Below are 18,498 nucleotides of genomic sequence, written 5' to 3'. Positions count from 1 at the left end.
GAGGGATGCCAGGCAAATCAGTAGGAGCCAAACGACAGCATATGGTATTAGGATAATAGATGCTCAAGCGGTTGTTCTCTGTTTCCACGTGGCTTTATGCCTCTAATTTCTATATTTATATTCTCTCTCTCTCTCTCTCTCTCTCTCTCGTTTTTCTTTCTCTACAAAGACAGGCAGCAAATTACCTGCCTTTTACCTGCCTTGTATGTAATGCAAATAGACAAGCCCCTGGCAAATGACCGCAGCCAAGATAACATCTGTTTCAGGTTTGGGAGCATATAGTTGAAATTTTAAGCCGAGAGTGGCTCCCCTTCTCAGGAAGCATATTGGAGGGCACGGCGCAGGGTCCCTGAAGCACTCAGCAGCAGCAGCAGCTGACGCACTGCCAGCAGTCAGAAGTGCCTTCTTAGAAAGATGCCTTTGGACAAAATCCGTGTCCGGCAAGACAAGAGCCAAGAATGCGAATATCAGGGCGACCCGTAACAAAAGCCCCCTCAGAAACGCCGTGTGTCCTGGTAACGTTAACAAAGTGTGGGCCATTCACAGTGAGTGGCAACAGGAATCCTGGAAAACACACATTACTCAGTTCACTTAAAACAATGCACCAGGCTTGTCCAGGGTGCCCATGTGCTCTCTCCTGTGTGTTTCTGCAGAAGGAATACTACATGAATTTACAGTCATCAGAAATGATGGTCATGTGGTTAGAAGTACACCAGACTGAGAGCCAAGTTTCCTGGGCTCTATTCCCAGTTGGATCTCCAGCAATATGTGTGGCCTGATGTGTGTTGTTTAACTCTTTATTAGTGCCTCTGACAGTGGGAGGGGCAAGGTATATCCATGGGGAGACTGACTGCACCAGATTCCTTAGGAGAGCAGTGAACTGTCTGAAACCAGAAGTGCCACTGAAGTTGGAGATGCAGGAAGTGACTAGATGCGCTAAGAGATGTCCGTAGCAGGTGTAAAATCTCAGGTGTTGCTATATTTTGTTGAGCGTTAAGCTCTTAACTAAAGTGGAATAGTTTTAGGAGAGTTCGATTTGCAACACTGAAAGCTATAAATAAGACAACACTGTAGCCGTGAAAAGGCAAGACCAGAAAAGGGCAGGAGGTGAGTGGGAATCCTCTGAGACACCAGAGCAGTTGGAGGAAGTGCACATGATGTTTGACAACTGGAGCTGTCCAGCTAGGGTCTCACCCCTTCTGAAAGGACTCGTGGTGCCTTGAATGAATCTCTAGGATTTCTGAATCCAGTAGGAGGTTAGACAACATACCCTCTCTGATCCATCCAGCTCAGAGATCCCAGAACCTTTTGAGAAATTCGTGACAGCACTGGTTAGCCAAAACTTTTCAACATATGTCATTGGGCTGCCCAGCACATAGGGGACAATAGGGTTTTTAATACCTAAGCAGTGGACACGAGCCTTTCTTTCTCCAGGGTGGCTGAGTTCTTGCTTAGAATCTCGAAACTATCAACCGTTGCTTTCCAGGTTAAATCTTTGTCATCACACAAAGAGGTATTGTCTATCTCTTGGGTTTTGACTTGAGGGACTTCCATGCGAATGAAACAGCATTCCTTGAGAAACTTGCCTGGGCCATAAGTGGATTTCCTGTAAGAGAAAGTGGAGGGAAAGGGGACAGAGAGAGAACGCGTTTCTGAGATACACCTAAACATGCACAGTTACAGGAGGGCAGATCTGACAGGCGCTTAATCTTAAGACCCCGAGGCATGTCAGTGACTTCGGATGTCTTTCAGCACACATGGATTATATTGTGGAATTTTGGACTATTAAGGAAACCCACAAGGCTATGGAATCATAAAAAAAAAAAAAAAGACCTGTGGGAAGAGAGTTAAGAATTCTGCTTCCAAGCAGATGTTATTGCCAGAAGTGTTTAAAATGCTTTGAAAGTAATTTTAATTTTAAAATACTTGCAAAATTAAGAGGCATGCATCCAAGTTGTCAGTAAAAGGACTATTAATGAACAAGTAACAATGAGGTGGTTCTTTATGAGATCTCCTCTGGAGAAAGACCATTGACATGTTTAGAAACCTTCAAGGAAATGCTTGCCAACGGAGACAGAAGTGGAATGCAGTTATATTACCCAAAGGAAATATGTACACGATTGGCGGCAACTGTGTCCACCTTGAAACCCGTGAGAAAGTGATTGGGATTTTAAAATTAAAGTCAGATACCTTGTAATTGTCTCAGAATGGCACACCTGCTTTTAAGCAAAGGTACTGTGGTAGGGGGTGGGGATGGGGGTGGGGAGGGGTGTATGTGTCTATAGACGTGCATGTGGCTTTAGTTGAAATCCTTTCTAATCAAAATGTGTGCCAGGACCAATGGCATTGCCATCCTGGGGAGCCTGTTAGAAATGCCAAATTTCAGGCCCCACCTGGGACCCACTGAATTTGAATCTTCATTTTATCAGAATCCTCAGATGGTCCATATGCTCGAAGTTTGAGAAGCACTGTGTACATTTTTTTTCAGAGGCACACAGACATTGCCTACCATTTGTCTAGTATCATGAGGATAATCGAAGACAACATAGGCATATACAAGTATCTTTGAAGAGGGGAACACAAGTCAACCTCTGCTTCATAAGGAAAAAAAGACGACTGCGTATAGTATCTTGCAAATCGACTCAGTAGTGGTCAGAGCCTTTTTAAAATTACTGTAAAACCCTATTTGTCATTTAATACATATTAACTTATCACAAAGTTTTTGAAACAATGGAAAGCAGTATAAATAAAAGTGATTTGTAAATTGTGATGTGCCACATAAACAGAAACTATAGCTCTACTCTCTATCCCCAAGGCACAAGCCCAAGTCATCCTCTGTTTTTCACTCTTTCTCAGATTGTTTTTTAATAAATCTACTGGCTCTGCAAAACATGAGGATGTATATCCCTGAAATGTCTCCACATTCTACCCCTTTTTTCTTGTATTATTAAGCGTCTTAAAGTTAATCTCATTATCTTTTCTAGGATTACCCTCTCTTCTCAGTCATTGTCGATGTTGTCTTTGGTTACCTTCCTAAAAATCAAATCGAATCATTTCACTCTTTTACCTAGAACTCTCTGTTGGTTCTCCACTACCTATAGGATCAAGTTCAACTCTGTCAATTGGCCTTACAAGGTCCTTGAGAATATAATCACTGTACCTTTTAAGCCGTATTTCTATTTCTCTACTCTAGCCACACCTATGCCCTCTTAACCACTCTTCTTTCTGTTAGCTTCAGTAAGTTGAAAAGCCCATGTGTGTTTGCTCATTGGGTAGGGTGGCAGCTTTTTTGCCTCTGATAGTGTATATTATAAAAGAGCTTATAAAACAGTAAGATAACATTACATTTGTTGTACATTAACCTCTCTTTAATAAATTATTTTATTCCTTAATTACAAGTCTCATATAGCATTTTAGTCATCAACTTATACAGATATCTAAAAGACTTTTGCAAACTTTTTTTTTTAACCTATTTAGCCATTTATAACCACTAACCAATCTAGAGTATATATAGGGAGTAATTTGATGAAACGTAGAGGCTTTGCAAGAATGGTAAAGATTTTTTGGTGTCTAATGTGACTACTTACAAAGTAGAAATACACATTAGAGGATCGTGAATTTATTGGATTCAAAAAATGTGCAGAATTTTGGCTCTTATAAACTCTTAAAAGACTTCTTCTTAGGAAAAAAAGAAAAAATATGCAGAATAAACATACAAAATCTTTTCAAATTTCAAGCCCTTTGTCTAATAAATATATGCTACATATAGTTTGTTATATATTATATATACATATAGTTATATGTATTATATATTTATAATATGTAAATTTTAAATATTATATAATAAACATGATTATGATATGTAATGCCAAAATATTGCATTTTCAAAATATTTGAGAAATTCTATACTATACATATGTAATGCCATTTGTGCATATATTGTTATAATTTATTTTATTACATAGTATTATGATACCAGATTCAAGTATCTGTATTTTAATTCACCATTATCTCTTCTTTTTTTGCCTTTTTTACAAAAGGTGTTTAGGAACTATATATAGCAAAATGATATTTGTGTGGTTATTCCAACTTTTCTGTGTTTATTTTTGTTCAAGTAAAGAAAAAGAAAAACACCACTTTTAGGTTTTCTGCACTGAAAAAGCATAAAAATTAAGTTTTAAAAGTGTGACCAAACTTGAGCTTTCTCATTGGAAATGGTTCTGAAAAGCATGTTTCCAAAGCAGTTCTTGTCTCTGACACAGCTTGATTCTAAAATAAACAAATAATAAAAAATAATAAAGAACAACCGTTCGATGAAATTTTTAACTTAAGAGTAGAATAAAATTGTTTTATATTCATGTAAGGTTTTCAAACCTTGCGATTTATGTACCCTTTTTGGAAAGCTATTGAAAATTTGCTTCAACAAAACAAAGGAATTAATCAAGAAGGAGATAGATATGGAATCCAAAAAGTTGGTGCTACAGCATGAGGCAATGGGTTGCCATGATGGTGATTAAGGGAATTCTCAAAGCCAAAGCACTGTACTAGCCTCGGAAGAGCCAGTCTATAGCGAAATAGAAGCACAAAGAGCTTCAATCTAGAGTGTTTCCAAGGGGGAAAAAATGAAATTGATAGATTTCATGATACTTTTAAAACATATAACATATTGTGTATTTATAAATATTGCAAAAGAGAGAAAATATAATCACAGAATATTAAATGGCTCTGTTATGAATATTTACATGTATATGTACACACAATAAATAGTGCTAGAACTCAAAGCTATGAAATTAAACTAAACAACAACAAATATTTATTATCTCGCAGTTTCTGTGGGTCAGGCAGGAATTTAAGAGTAGCTCAGTTGGTGTTCTGGCTCAGAGCCTCTCATAAGGTTGTAGTCAGAGTGTTGGGTAGGACTTAAACGCGGCTGAAGGATTAGCTTCCAAGATGGCTCATTCACTTGGCTGGCAAGTTGGTACTGTTGGCGAAAAGCCAACACACATGGCCCTCACCACATGGGCCTGTCTATATTGCTGCTTGGGTGTCCTCATAGCATTGAAGTTGGCTTCCCCCAGGTGAGGGATCTGAGTGAGCAAGGTAGACTATTCATTGATTTATGGCCAACCCGTGGAAGTCACACACAAGCATTGCCACAATGTCATGTTGGTTACATGAGACATGAAGACCTGTTCAATGCTGGAAGAGAATTCACAAGGCCATGGACCAGTAGGTGAGAATTCTTATTGAGGCTCATCCTGAAGGCTGGCTAACATAAGACAGTTTTAGAAAATAGTTTTTTAAAATCCAGAAATATGCATATTACTTGGAAATAAGGAGTTAACTACCAAAAAGAAACTATTAAAAGGTGAAAGCAGTTGCTTCCAGTGAGCAGAAATATAGGTGGGAGTGAGTAATGTGGGACTACTGTATTTTTTATTTTAACTCTATAGAACTCTTTGACTTTTAAAAGTATATACATTTACAACCTGATTAAACTAAAAGTTAACTAATTAATTCAAAATAATTTGGTAAACCATGAAGGTTAAAGTATATCTACTGAGCAAACAAACAGATGGGAAAACAGAGTTGTAGATAAAGTGAAACTGCATTGAGTTCTCCTAGGATCTCTTTTATTGGGTTGGTTATGTTACAGGAGTTTCTAACTAGAGCCTTTCATCTTAATAATGCAATAACCTCGCCCCAGAATAAAGCTCCCATGTTTTAAAAGGTCCTTGTCTGCCTTCTTTGTCCTAGTGAGTTTGAGGCTGTTTCCATCTTCCTATGGTTCAATGGAGGGATGAGGCCCTGAGCTAACATGTATGTAGCAGTTACTACTAGGGATATAATGGGTTACTATTCTGGATAGTTCATGGCCCTGGATAAAGAGGAAGAAGACTTAACTCTTATCTCAGGGATTGTGTTGTTGCATTAAAAACAAGTGCACAAACACTGTCGTCTGCTGTTTCTTTTGGGTCAGTGATTGATGAAGGCTCCCCTTCAGTTATCGAATCAATCCTGAAAACGGATACATTCTTTTCTCTACCTCCTCTAGACATTCTTCAGAAACTTTGGGTAATAATCTCAAGGCTCTTAAGACCAAAGCATCTTGAATCTCATAGTTTAACTAGACTAACCATTAAAGGACTTTGCCAGCCCTGAAGGAGGGCAAGCATGAAGGAACTCTTCAAACATCTAGTGTGTGTGGGAGTCAGCAAAACAGCCTGTTAGAGAGCTCTGTTGGTCTGCTTGCAGATCCATTGGCATTTATTGGATCTAAAAGATTATATAATTTCATGTGTAACCATCTGGCTCCAGAGGATATAAGAATCATATTTATGCTAAGTTGATAAGACATACACTTACATTGGTAAATTCTATAAAATATTGGTTATATCTGGTGAAACACATGAGAACCAAACATACGTTAGAGGAAATTTGTTAGAGTTGGGGTATGGCGATTGGTTACTTAGTGAAAGAAAAAAGAACTTGGGTGTTAGGATCCTCCAGAAATTGTGTGATTACCCTACAGAGACAAAAATCCCTAAAGTTCAAATTCTAGCAAAAAAAAAAAAAATTTACTTGTTTATATTTAGGATAAAGTTGATGCTAGAAAACAAGAACAGGACAGTGACCTAAGGGTAGGATATTTATTTTCCATGTGCCAGGAATACATCAAAGTAAAGCTCAAGAGGTCCATATTGTGGTCAAGTAGACTGAGAAATTTTAATGCACTTATTCATGGCATCATTTCAGACTTTGCCTACAGTAGGCATTCAAAAGATGTTTGTTAAATTTGATAAATGAACAAATGCTGTATCAGCATGGCCTTTTTCTAATCCAGGACCTCAGCACACAGCCAGAAAAAACTTGGGCTCTCCAAAAGCCATCTGCACTCTGGCCAGAGTCATCAATTCTCTTTGGTTCTTTCACTCTGAAGAAGGTCTGGATAAACTTTGTGGGAAAGTCTCGTTAACTGTCCAGTAAAATGTTTAGAAATTCAGATAAGAGATGGTGGCATTAGGATGCCTGGAGCCGTTAGGCAAATTATCTTCCATGAAGTCCATCATTTGTCATTCACAAAGACCATGATTAGAGGTGTGCAATCAAGCTGCCCTCGGAAGGTGATGGAAAGCGCACTAAAATCTCTTGAAAATGTGCCATTTCAGACATTTGAGAGTAACCTCAGACTATGGGGTAATCAACAGTTATAAAAAAGTCTGCTGAGCAAAATTGTACATAATGAGTTAATATTCTGAAACTAATAAACTGAAATAATTATTAAGTTTCCTCTAAGTCCTGTTCCCACAAAGCCTGTCTGCCACTATGGCCCCAGTGAAGGGAACAGGTTAATGACCTGTCAAGAATGAGCAGGTTATCCCATAAGAGATGTCCCTTCTAGACAGAAGAGGAAGACAAAGAAAGCCTTCCTTGATCCAGAGAATATAGAAAGAAGAGAAACAGGAAGTGAGACGCAATAGCCTAACTCATCACTCCAGGTCTCAATCCTGGGAGATAACAGCAAGATGGCAAATGATAGACACTTCCTATGTACAAACCAGAAAGCCAGGAGTAGGAAGGCTTCAACTCACTTCTGATTTGGGCTTTTAGGAGAAGAGCACTTTGCAGGGTGCCCCATACCAACATGTGATTCCCACAGCTGGTGAAAGGGTAGCATTGGTAGCATGACTTATTTCAGCGGAGAGCAGAGCAAATGTAGCATGTGATAAATTTCTCTTTGATCACAAGTATCACAGAAAGCAATCTTCGGCATGCTCCAGTGGCAGAGAGGTTTGGGGGACAGAGGAGGAACAAAAACTAAGGACAGGGTAACCTTATAACAGATGCTACAGGTGGATGGAGGTGGAGAGCCCAAATGAAAAGTAGGAAAGAATAACCTGATTGAAATTCAGAAGACCTGTGGCACCACTTAGAGCTGAACTGAGGGCAAATGAACAAGGTAGGACCACTGGATTTGGACTGTCCTACGTGATTGATTCATTTCACCCACTACAGCTTCAAGAGCAGATATTAGTGTGGTGCCCAGCTACTAGGCATACAGGAGACTTTGACACTTAAGCAAATTAGCATCCAGAAGACATAAAGACAGACACAGAATTTAAAAGCTGTATCTTCATGAAGTCATCCAAGATTTCCTCTACCCTTGATGTTATCTTGGGTAGGAGGTTGGAGGAGAAACCCTGAACTACTGAACATTTACCCAAAATGCATTGAGTTAACCTGTGAGGGTCTGGGATGTCCTTATTTGACAAATTTAATGATGTATTTGCTCTAAAATCTAACTCCCTAGCAGAGTAAGGGCTTGGGAGGAAGATTAGAGAAAAGAAAGCAGCTAAACTTTTCTGGAACAATCTCGAATGGTGATGCGTAAACTTTCAAATATGCCATCTATATTTCTGTAGGGTTGTTTGGAGGACCCATCTAGTGCCTTGGTGTTATCTCTGGATAAAGACATATATGTCAGCACACAGCCACATTTCTTTGAGCCTGCTCCAGTACCGCTTTCACTGACTTGTGCATTGGTACTGTGCCTGAGGTGTAAAAGTGCAGAGGAGAACAGTACCCGCTCAGTAATTCCAGGTATACTGGCAAGGGCGTTGCCAACCACACCATCCAGTGTTTCCACCACAAGTCTCAGCATAAAAAATTAATTTCCTGTAGGTAATAAGATCATCTTAATTTCTGTGACAGAATTGGTATGTTTTTCCTTTATGACCTTTGCAAACCTTGTAATTGATTGTTTCCTTTCTGCTTGGGTTAACAGACCCTTGATATTCAGTGTCAGTGCCCACCACTGACACTAGAGCTGCTTATCTGCAGCCTTCTGGTTGTATGTCTCTGATTTGTTTGTGCTTTTGCTAGCCATGATTTTTAATTATTACCTTTTCTTTATTCATTTTTCAAATGTCATTCGGTATTCTTTAATAATGGCAAATAATGATAAGAATAATTTCCATGATATATTGAGAATAGCTCTTCTAAGGTAAAATTTCATCCTCACAACAATTCACAACCTATGAGAAAGTTTTCATATATTCCTATTTTAGTGCTAAGAAAACGAAGATTTAATGAGATTAGGCAATTTCCTCGAGTTCATAGAGCTAGAAATTTGTGCACTGGGATATAAGTCTTTATCTTGCTGAGGGAAAAGCCTGATTTCTTAGTTTCTATGGTATTTCATCATTTTAGAGCAAACTTAGTTTTCTATAAATAAATGATCAATTATTAAACAATTATCAGATGTTCACTCAATTTTCAATCCTTTGTTGAGCACTAAAGATAACCGGTCATGATGAAACTGTAAGAACTACTGACTTCGAAGAAGGTTGTAGTTATTTGTGTAGTTAAAGTTGCTAGTTAATTTCACATCTTCACAAGGCCATAAGGTAAGGAGAAGACTGTCTCTTCTTCATCTCCGATTTCCCACTGGGTTGACATCCTACCTAATACGTCAATAAACCTGGGCTTCATAAATGAATAAATGGGTGGGTGAATTTACCTCATTTCTATATAAAGATATTGGTGTGTGTGTTTTATGTGTATGCCTGTTCTCTAATTTAGTGTCCCCCTCTCTTACTCTTAGAATAAGAGCTATCTTTCTCTTAAATGTTAAATCTTAAAACTTGCAGTGTAACTTCCTACTTTTCTGAAAAAGATCATTTGGAGGTGAGGGGTCTCATTTCTTCCCCTCCCAGATTTTCAGTGTTATTGGGTTTTTTTTTCCTGCACCTATTTACTATTCCCTGACACAAAGTTAGTATATGTCTGCTTCTTTTAGAACACTTTTTAAAAATATTGCTTCCTAACACTTTCATCCACCTTCCCCCTCCACATTGACCTTGTAAGTTTGGGCATGCCTTCAGTCCCGTTCTTGGGTCCCTTACCTTTCCGCAGCACCTCCTTACGAAAGCTGTCCAGAGGTCTTTCCCTTCAGACTGAACCTCTCACTCAAATCCCAGCCTCATACTCCATACCACCTCCCATGAGACAACTTCAAGCTCAACAATACCAGAATAGACTGTCTCATGCTTCATAAAATATTTTCTTTTACCTTCTGTCTCTCCTAGTGTCACCACGGGTCTCCCATTCATGTCTAGTATGTAATGTGGCCAAAACCTACCAGTTTTCCCTTGAATATATGCATAACCATTTATCTCCTGCCACTGGAGTTTCAATCACTCCATCTTCGGGGCTCATGATAAGGGGATGCTCAAATGAGTGCTTAACTGTTCGACTTCAGTTTTTCCTACCACCTGTGTAACCAACCTGTTATTTCCAGAATTTCATAAACACCTGTACATCTTACTGTTCCTCTGTTTAAGTTCCAAAAGACTCTTACTTCCTGAAGATAAACCCTTTCTTCATCATGCTATCCATCCCTATTTCCCATTAACACGAGGCTGGTCAGGTTAATTGCCTCCACATGAGGCAGCGTTTCCGCCTATTCCAGCCTCTGCTCAGGATGTGTCCAGATGACACAGATCCACACCCTCTTCCCCTCTACAAGTCCCTGCAGGCTCCTAGGCCACTTCCACAAATGGAGTCAAATGCCTCTGGGGACCAGATGAAGAAGGAAAACCGACATTCACCTCGTCTGTAACTGATGTCATTTTATTCTGTATTGCATTGCATGCTTTGTTATTCTCTGTCATATGTAGATTAATCTAACTACCACACAGTCATAAATTCCTTGTGGAAAGGGACTCCATCATTGGCAGCTTCCCTGGACTTAGAAAAGTGACTTGTATATAATATAAACTCAATAGCTACTTTTTAGCTGTTGAGTTAGGTATATGAGTCGAAAAGAACATAGCTTAGCTTAATGTGAAGTACACCTCATACCACAAGTGGAAGAAAGCTATATAAAATGTTTAAATTGTGAATTACGCAAACTCTTAAAAACTTAAAGAAAAGGTGCCTTTTTTCTATGACTGCCCTTTAACATTTGCAGTGAAATTGTCTTGCACAAAAGGCCACATGCTTTCTCTATCTCTGACTCACATTGAGTAAAGCAAAGAGAACCATTTCCCAACATTGTGGTGGGAAAATCTTCTCCTAGCCCACTTTTCGTGCAGATTTCAGTTGTTTATGGAACAGTTTTTGCTGTGTACACAGTCCCACCACCGGGTAACGTCAGCGAGTAATCCCTTAACTCCTCCACGTCTGTGTTCTTGGCCTCGGGCCACATCCTCAAGTCCACTTTTCAGGGATCTGAAAAGTAATGAGTGGTACCCAAGAGCTGAAAAACCATATAACACAGAAAAGTTCCTTTTTCTTTTCCAGAAAATGGTAGGAATTAAGCCATCGACATGTAGTAAGTCTTCCTTCTTGTTATCTCTTCCCAGCTCTAAAAACCTGAAGCTTGTACAAGTGTGGCCGCCTCCCCTTTACAGGTTTTCCATGTAGGGTGAGGGGGAACGCGTGGATGATATAACAGGACAGCATCTCCTCTGGAAACACAGCTGCTCCCCCTCTCCCCCTGCACCCATCCCTCTCCACCGCTTCCCAGCTCCAGGATTATCTGCAAATTGCCGGTAAAAAAGCTTTTTCAAGCCTAAACATTTTTCTCTTTAGAGAAGGGCTAGTAACCTACCTAATTCTTGTGAGAATTAGGAGAAGCAATCCGTGGGAAACATGTAACACACACATACATGCCCACACACACCACAGCACATTCAGGGCATTTCTGCTTATGCCTGAGAACCCTGAGAAGAGGGAGGAAGTTGGGGGATTAGGGAAGTGGGAGGGCAAGGGAGTTAAGGAAGGAGATTGTCCAGATTCTTGATAAAAGGAAAAAAGACACATGTTCTTACAATATTCTGATTTTCTTTAAGTGGCACACAGTTGAAGAGATAATCGAAGAGAGTAGTAGAACCACATTTGGGGTTAATGAGTGTGAATTTCATGTAATGGAAGTGAGAAGAAGGTCCAAAGGAAACCACTGTAGCTAAGGGACTGTCTCCCACAACTGTTCATAAGGGCCATTCTCAGCCTCTCCATGAGGTGTTCAGACCAACTGCCAGAGGAGCACAGGCCAAATTCCAAAGAAGGGCCGGGTTGGAAAAGGTGGAGGAAAGAACTGATAGGGAGGAAATAAGGAGTATGTAGGGCACATGGTCAGTGAAGTGACTCAGTTGGACTGTCTGGGAAAGCCCAGGTGGCTGGGCACAGCAGTGAGGTCTTGGTGTCACGCTGTCCTAGCACACTGAGTAACATTCAGAACTGGCCAGACTCAAATGCCCTTTGGTCTTTCTCCTTGTTTCATTTTCCCACCAATAGCGATTGCCTCTGTGCTTACACAGTATCCGTGCATCATCTGAGTTGCAAGAGTCCATTGAATGATGTACTTGTTCAGAAAGAGATACATGTGACTGTCCAAATGTTCAGGCCAACTTTAGAGGGCGCCAAGCAAGATCCACTTCAACAGATCATAATTTATCCTGGCAGCTGGACAAACAAAAGCAGAGTGACGCATGAACCAGCTTAAGAAAATTGCCAATCCTCCACCAACTGCTTGTTATATTACTCTTAAATATTTCTAAATAGGTCAGTTAGAATAACATCATGTGGGCCATAGCAAGTCAGAAGAAAATAAATGTCACTTTTAGCAAGTTGAATTCCTCCTCCAAATGCCTTCTCTTCGGTCCTTTTATTTAACCATCATCTGGCTGAGGGCAAAAAACAAAATTGTCATGGTTTTGTAGTGGTCAGCAGTTTCAATGATTCACATTTCAATGTGGCCCTGTGACAACTGTGGGTCTTTTCCAGGTGGTTTTTGGCACGGCCGACGTGGCTGGTCACACGATGTGTTTTGCCTTGGAGGCTGGAAGGATAACAATGACCCCATCTCTCAGAGAACCACAACCTCACTCTGGCAGAGGTTCTGAGCCAACAGCTCTGAGACCATGAGCTCTAGGACAGTAAGGAGTTCCAGCACCTGGGGTCACCCCAAGCCTCTCCTTTTTCAACATTCAAAGGACAAGATAATCCCTGGAAGTGTCCCAAATCGATTCTGGCTGAGGTTGGGTCTCACATCAGATGTGATTTCTAATAAGAGTTTAGCCAAATGGGGTTGTGTTGATGGTTATAAATGTGGAAATGCAGCCAGAGGAAATTTGTCAGCAATGGGAACTGTAAAGGGCAGTTGGCTTCTTCCTGCTTGTGTATGCTGTTTTATCGATAACTGCTATTGGGGGAGAAATTACCACGATCCGTTTTTGAAGTAAGGAAATAGCAAAATTACAAAGTGGGAAAGGAGAGCTGGAGGGGCATGTTTGCCTTAGATGTATTCAGAGGCTGTATATTAATCATGTCCCCTTTCAAATGTGGAGAACAGTTCCCTCAGATCACTCCTAAATACCACTTACTCAGAAGTTTCATTAACAATTGCTAAGTAGTCAGTTTTCAGGGTACAAAGTGTTTCTCTTCTATATTCTACAATTTGCTGAAGACACATACTTATGCATGGGCTTATATATACCCAAGGAATTAGTTCAAAAGCTGTGTCGTGGGCCTGCCATTGCCGTATCTGCAGTAGAGAACAATAGACTCTGAATAGTATGTCCTTCACAGGTCATTTCAGGTAAATCAAGATTGTTTATGTGGCTGTTTTTCAACAGATAAGCTATTCTTTAATATATGGCTAACAAAAATACTTCATGCATATTGAGAATATGATACCTTTGAAAAGTATTTAAGTGGCAATTGGACACCTTGAGCAAACATCTATTAAGACCTTTCTATGAATTAGAAGTAAGTTCTGGCTACTGGAGCCACTCCATGGATAAACCCAGACCCTTTCTTCAAGCCACTCCTACTTTTGGAAAACGAAAGATAACACGAACACCATGGTCCTAGGTCAAGCAAAGGTCGATTTTTAAAATAATAAAATTATAACACTAAGTGCGATGCACTATATGAGTGATAATTTCTGACTAGTACAGTAGGGACAGCCTCATAGGAAAGAAACATTTTATCTGAATCTTGAGAGAAAAGTAGAATTTCAACAGGTAAGGGGTATGAATCAATAGCAGAAACAAGCAAGAGGCTTTCAGGGAGCTGAAGTGTTCTGGGCATAGAAAGTTGAAATTGGTGATTAGAATGTAAAGAAGTCCCAGTAGAGGAGGAAAGAATGGGAAGTTGAGGATGGAAGATTATATCAGGTCCAAACTAGAGGGGGACCTTACTATTATGCAAAGAAACTTGAGCTTTAGTCCCACCTAAGTAAGGAGCCATTAAAGGTTTTGAGTGAATAAATGGCATGATGACAGTTGTCTTAAAGAAGGTAACTCACGTCACAGCATGGATGATGAATTGGGAGAGAGAGACAGGCAAGAAGGCATTTGAAATAATAATTGTAATCATCCAAGTGACCGATTATGAATGATTAAACCAAGAGAGTAACACTGTGCTATTCAGTGGGACAAACTCCCGTAAAACTTGGTTGAAGGTAGAGTTGACTTAACAAAAAGGTATCTGAAAAATGAAATAAAACAAGGGAAGGTTTCAAGAAACAGCTGAGTGAGAAGCTAGCACTTCTTAGATAAAATGCACAAGGAGTAGCCACTTGGAGCCGGGATATCAGAATTTTGTTTTAATCAAGTTGGGTGAGGTTTGAAAAGGGACAGTTGCACTTAGAAATAATAATTTCGTAATAAACTTCTGGATACAGTACCAGTGAATTAATGGACAAAAACCAGATTGCTGTGGGTTCAAGTGAAGAGCAAAAGTAACGGCAGCAGACGTAGGCTTCTTTTGAAAGATGTACAACAAATGGAATGGTAATGCATCTCGGGGCCTGCTTGTCAGATACGTATTTTTTAATATTCTTTTATCTTAAAGAGAATAATTTTGAGTAGAGTTGACAGGGGATGTTTAAATTCAGTAAGGTATTTGAGAAAAATGAGGTTAGACAGAAGGTAAGAGACAAAATTAGTCCAGACAGTAAGTTTCTGAAGAAAATAGCTGGTTAGCTGATGCCACTGAGCTTGCTTGCAAGAAATTAAAACTGGAAAGTTATTGTACTGCCAGAGAAAAAGAGAGAAAGCCTACCTTGCATTTGCCCTCAGCAATTATATGTGAGAGCTGAAAATTATCTTAGAAGGTACCCCACCTAATTTTCCTCGGGGAAACAGGCAAACAAATAACTCCACCCAATTCCATTTAAATCTCTCGCCATAAGATAAAACATTCCACGCAATGCATGTTCATCAAGTGTTAATAAATGGGAAAAATAAATTTTACTAAAGGTTTGTTTCATTTTATCTATACGTGGAATATGAATGTTAAGGCAACCACACACTCACTGTGTAAAGGGTGCGAGAAGACCTAACTCATAACCTCAAGCCATGCACTCCAGTGAAACATCAGCTCAGGCAAAACAAGGTGACCTGAATAAATGGGAGCTCAAGGTGCTGAGGGGAGACCAGAGTAATTTGGGGGACCAGAATTTGTTTGGTGTCATATGATGTTGGGGTTTAGTCTAGGAATATTTGGAGGAAGATGTTAATTTACATATAGTTTAGATTAAGGAGTTGGGGAAGATTTAGTGATAGTTAAGGGGACATTCCTATAGAGAAGACAGCATGTTCATGACCCAGAGGGATGGATGGAAAACAAATGATAAATAATGGGCTATAAGTGGCTAATTTTTGTTCTAGCTTAGAGAATGGAATGGGGTGTTACCAGATGAAAATAAGTGATTGCTAGAGTGTCAGTGTGCAGAAAGCTACTAAGCAGATTATTGGGTTAATATAGGACATGAAAGTTATCCATACATTTTCAGCAGAACCATGCTACTTAAGATAAAATCATGCTGAAGGGGTAGCTTTGCTGAGGGTATAAGACTACAAGGAAAATCATTATAGGATGAAAAAACTGGTATACAGAAGGCAGCAAAAATAAACAAGTAGATCACTCTTAGAATATTCCCACTAAGTATTTTAAACAAATCATTTAATAAAGAAATTATTGAAAACTAGTGATAAAAATTATTTAAAAAGCAAGAACTCTGTGGCTTGTCCCTTCATCACTTATTCTGGTCTCCTAGTAACTCACCCTCAGTCATTGAGAAATTGATACTTGATCTATTGTCATTTTTTCACTCAAATTTCTGATATTATTCTAGGAGAGTCATAGAAAATTCATGCTAGTGTCTTCATCAAAATTTCTTACTAAATCTGGTATCCGTATTCTGACCTTAGCAGTTTTCACCTTCATTTCACATTCTACAACCTCCCATTCCCAGCCTCACATTTTTTGTCTCATCAGTAGGAACTGTGTATTGTTTGTCAAAAATCTTAATTTCCAGTATCCCATTTTGTGACAACAATTGATGTAGGTAAATCTTCAAAATGTATGAAACAAAAGTGTTACTAGAAAAAATTAACTCAATCTTGTATTATACTGTGAATAGCATTATGTCCAAACTAAGAAATATTATAGTCCCACCTATTTAACCACTTAAAATTACTATTGTCCTTTTCATTGTCATTATTATATATTCTTATTTATGTAGTTATAAAGCTAGATTTTTCTTTAAAGTGCTGGAAAAAACACCCTAAGATACCTGCACTATAAACAATACTAAAGGAAGTTCTCCAAAGTAAAGAGAAGCGATACCTGACAGAATCTCAGACCTACAGGAAGAGCGAAAAAGCACTGAAAATGTCCAATATGGTTCTGGACTCTAAAACTTATAACAAACAATGGTAGAAAAATTATAGCATTTTCAAAGAGTTTTCCTTGGAGTTAGTGGAGTTGGGAAGATTTTTTTAATGAGTAGATACGTAACAAATATGACCATGCTGATGTTCCACAAGATAACTATGAAATGTTAAATGAGAGACTGAAAAGTAGACAGGTGTTTCTTTTCATGCAAATTGGGACAAAGCGGATAAAATTGAATTTAGAAGTCCAAGAACAGTGTGCTACAGAGGATTTGACTGCTGCCTCCTTAATTATTGTGTAGATTATTTTCAAAGCTTCCAGACTTTCAGGCAACCACAGGAAATAATTCATACATGATGCAGATGTCAAGGACCCTAAGACATTTTATTTTCTGATTCAGTTGGGTTAAGATAAATCTAAGGGACTTTCAGGAATCTATAGGAAAAGCCCAGCCTGGTGCAGGGAACAGCAGGCATCTGTATTTTAAATGAGTGCAAAAGATGACAGAAATGTTACAGTGGCCTTTGAGGAAGGAACTTGAATGTCTTGATACTGAGACTAGGTCATTCCACTTATTTACCACAGATGTTAAATTCTACTGAATCCTAAGCCTAGTTCATCTTTTTTGACTGTTACAGGGCACCCATATATCCTAACCCACTCACATATAAACACCAAACAATTACATTATAGAATATATATTTGCGGATGTACCATCTACTAATATAATTAAACTAATCTGTCTTGTCACTTCATTTGTGGATGGGAAAAGGAAAATCTGCTCACTGAATATCTGTTTACTGAACCAGAGAACCTCATATTTGTAAATTTTGAAGGGTGTCTCATGGCAAAATTTCTGTAATTGAATTATCTAACTAGATAATTAGTTAATAATAGAGATAACTAAAATATTAACTACGATTAAAACAAAACATGAATATCCTAAAAGAAAATAAACTACAGCGTGTACACTTCTAACAGAGAAAGGAAAGTTATGTTTGAGTTTTGTTTAAATGGCTCAATAGAATGGTCGTTGTTGGGGTGCAAGAGCTCAGATGGGATTTTAGGAAGCCTATCAGGGCAGTAACTGCCTCAACAACTCACACGGCACACTTGCTACTTTTCTTCTTCCGTTTAAATGGAAATCCTCAGCCTGGTCCCCAGCTCTGATCAGTAGTGGGATTTCATGATCCTCTTTTTCTGCATTGCTTATACTTTGGATTCATCTTATAAACTGCTCATTTAGAAAATTTTTAGAATATAAAATGTAGGATAAACACTTGAGATGTGCTCCACTGGTTAGGAATGTACATCGTGTACAACTCTAGCCCGTCTGCCTCCCGGAGGGAAGGCAGGGTGCGTAGAGGTGTCCAGTTGTTCTTCCCACCTTCCTCTCTCTCTCGTTTACTAACTAAATCCCAGACGTGGATAATTAGTTTTGCTGTCCCCCTGCTGGGAAATTACCTCATACCTTCCCTGACTCATGAGCTATATACACAGATACTGTAGGTCATTTCCCGCTAAAGTGTTATATTTTGGGAGCAGAATACTAAAAGGCTTAAAATAACAATAGTACCACAGTCCAAATGTCTGAAATTATCCTTGGAAAAGTCTGTGATATTTTATATTGAAAAAGTAGAATGAGCATATTTACTAGTTAATCAAGACATAGAATCTTTATGTGTATTAGGTATAAAACATAGACATTGTGTTTAAGAGGAACAAAACTAGGAAACAGGAATGATAATGCAGTAATATATACAAACATGATCACCTGCTAAGTAACATGGGTTACGAATGCAATGAAAA

Source organism: Miniopterus natalensis, chromosome 16, assembly GCF_054644295.1.
Source record: "Miniopterus natalensis isolate mMinNat1 chromosome 16, mMinNat1.hap1, whole genome shotgun sequence".
Classification (NCBI taxonomy): Eukaryota; Metazoa; Chordata; class Mammalia; order Chiroptera; family Miniopteridae; genus Miniopterus; species Miniopterus natalensis.
Note: the sequence above shows the minus strand (reverse complement) of the source record.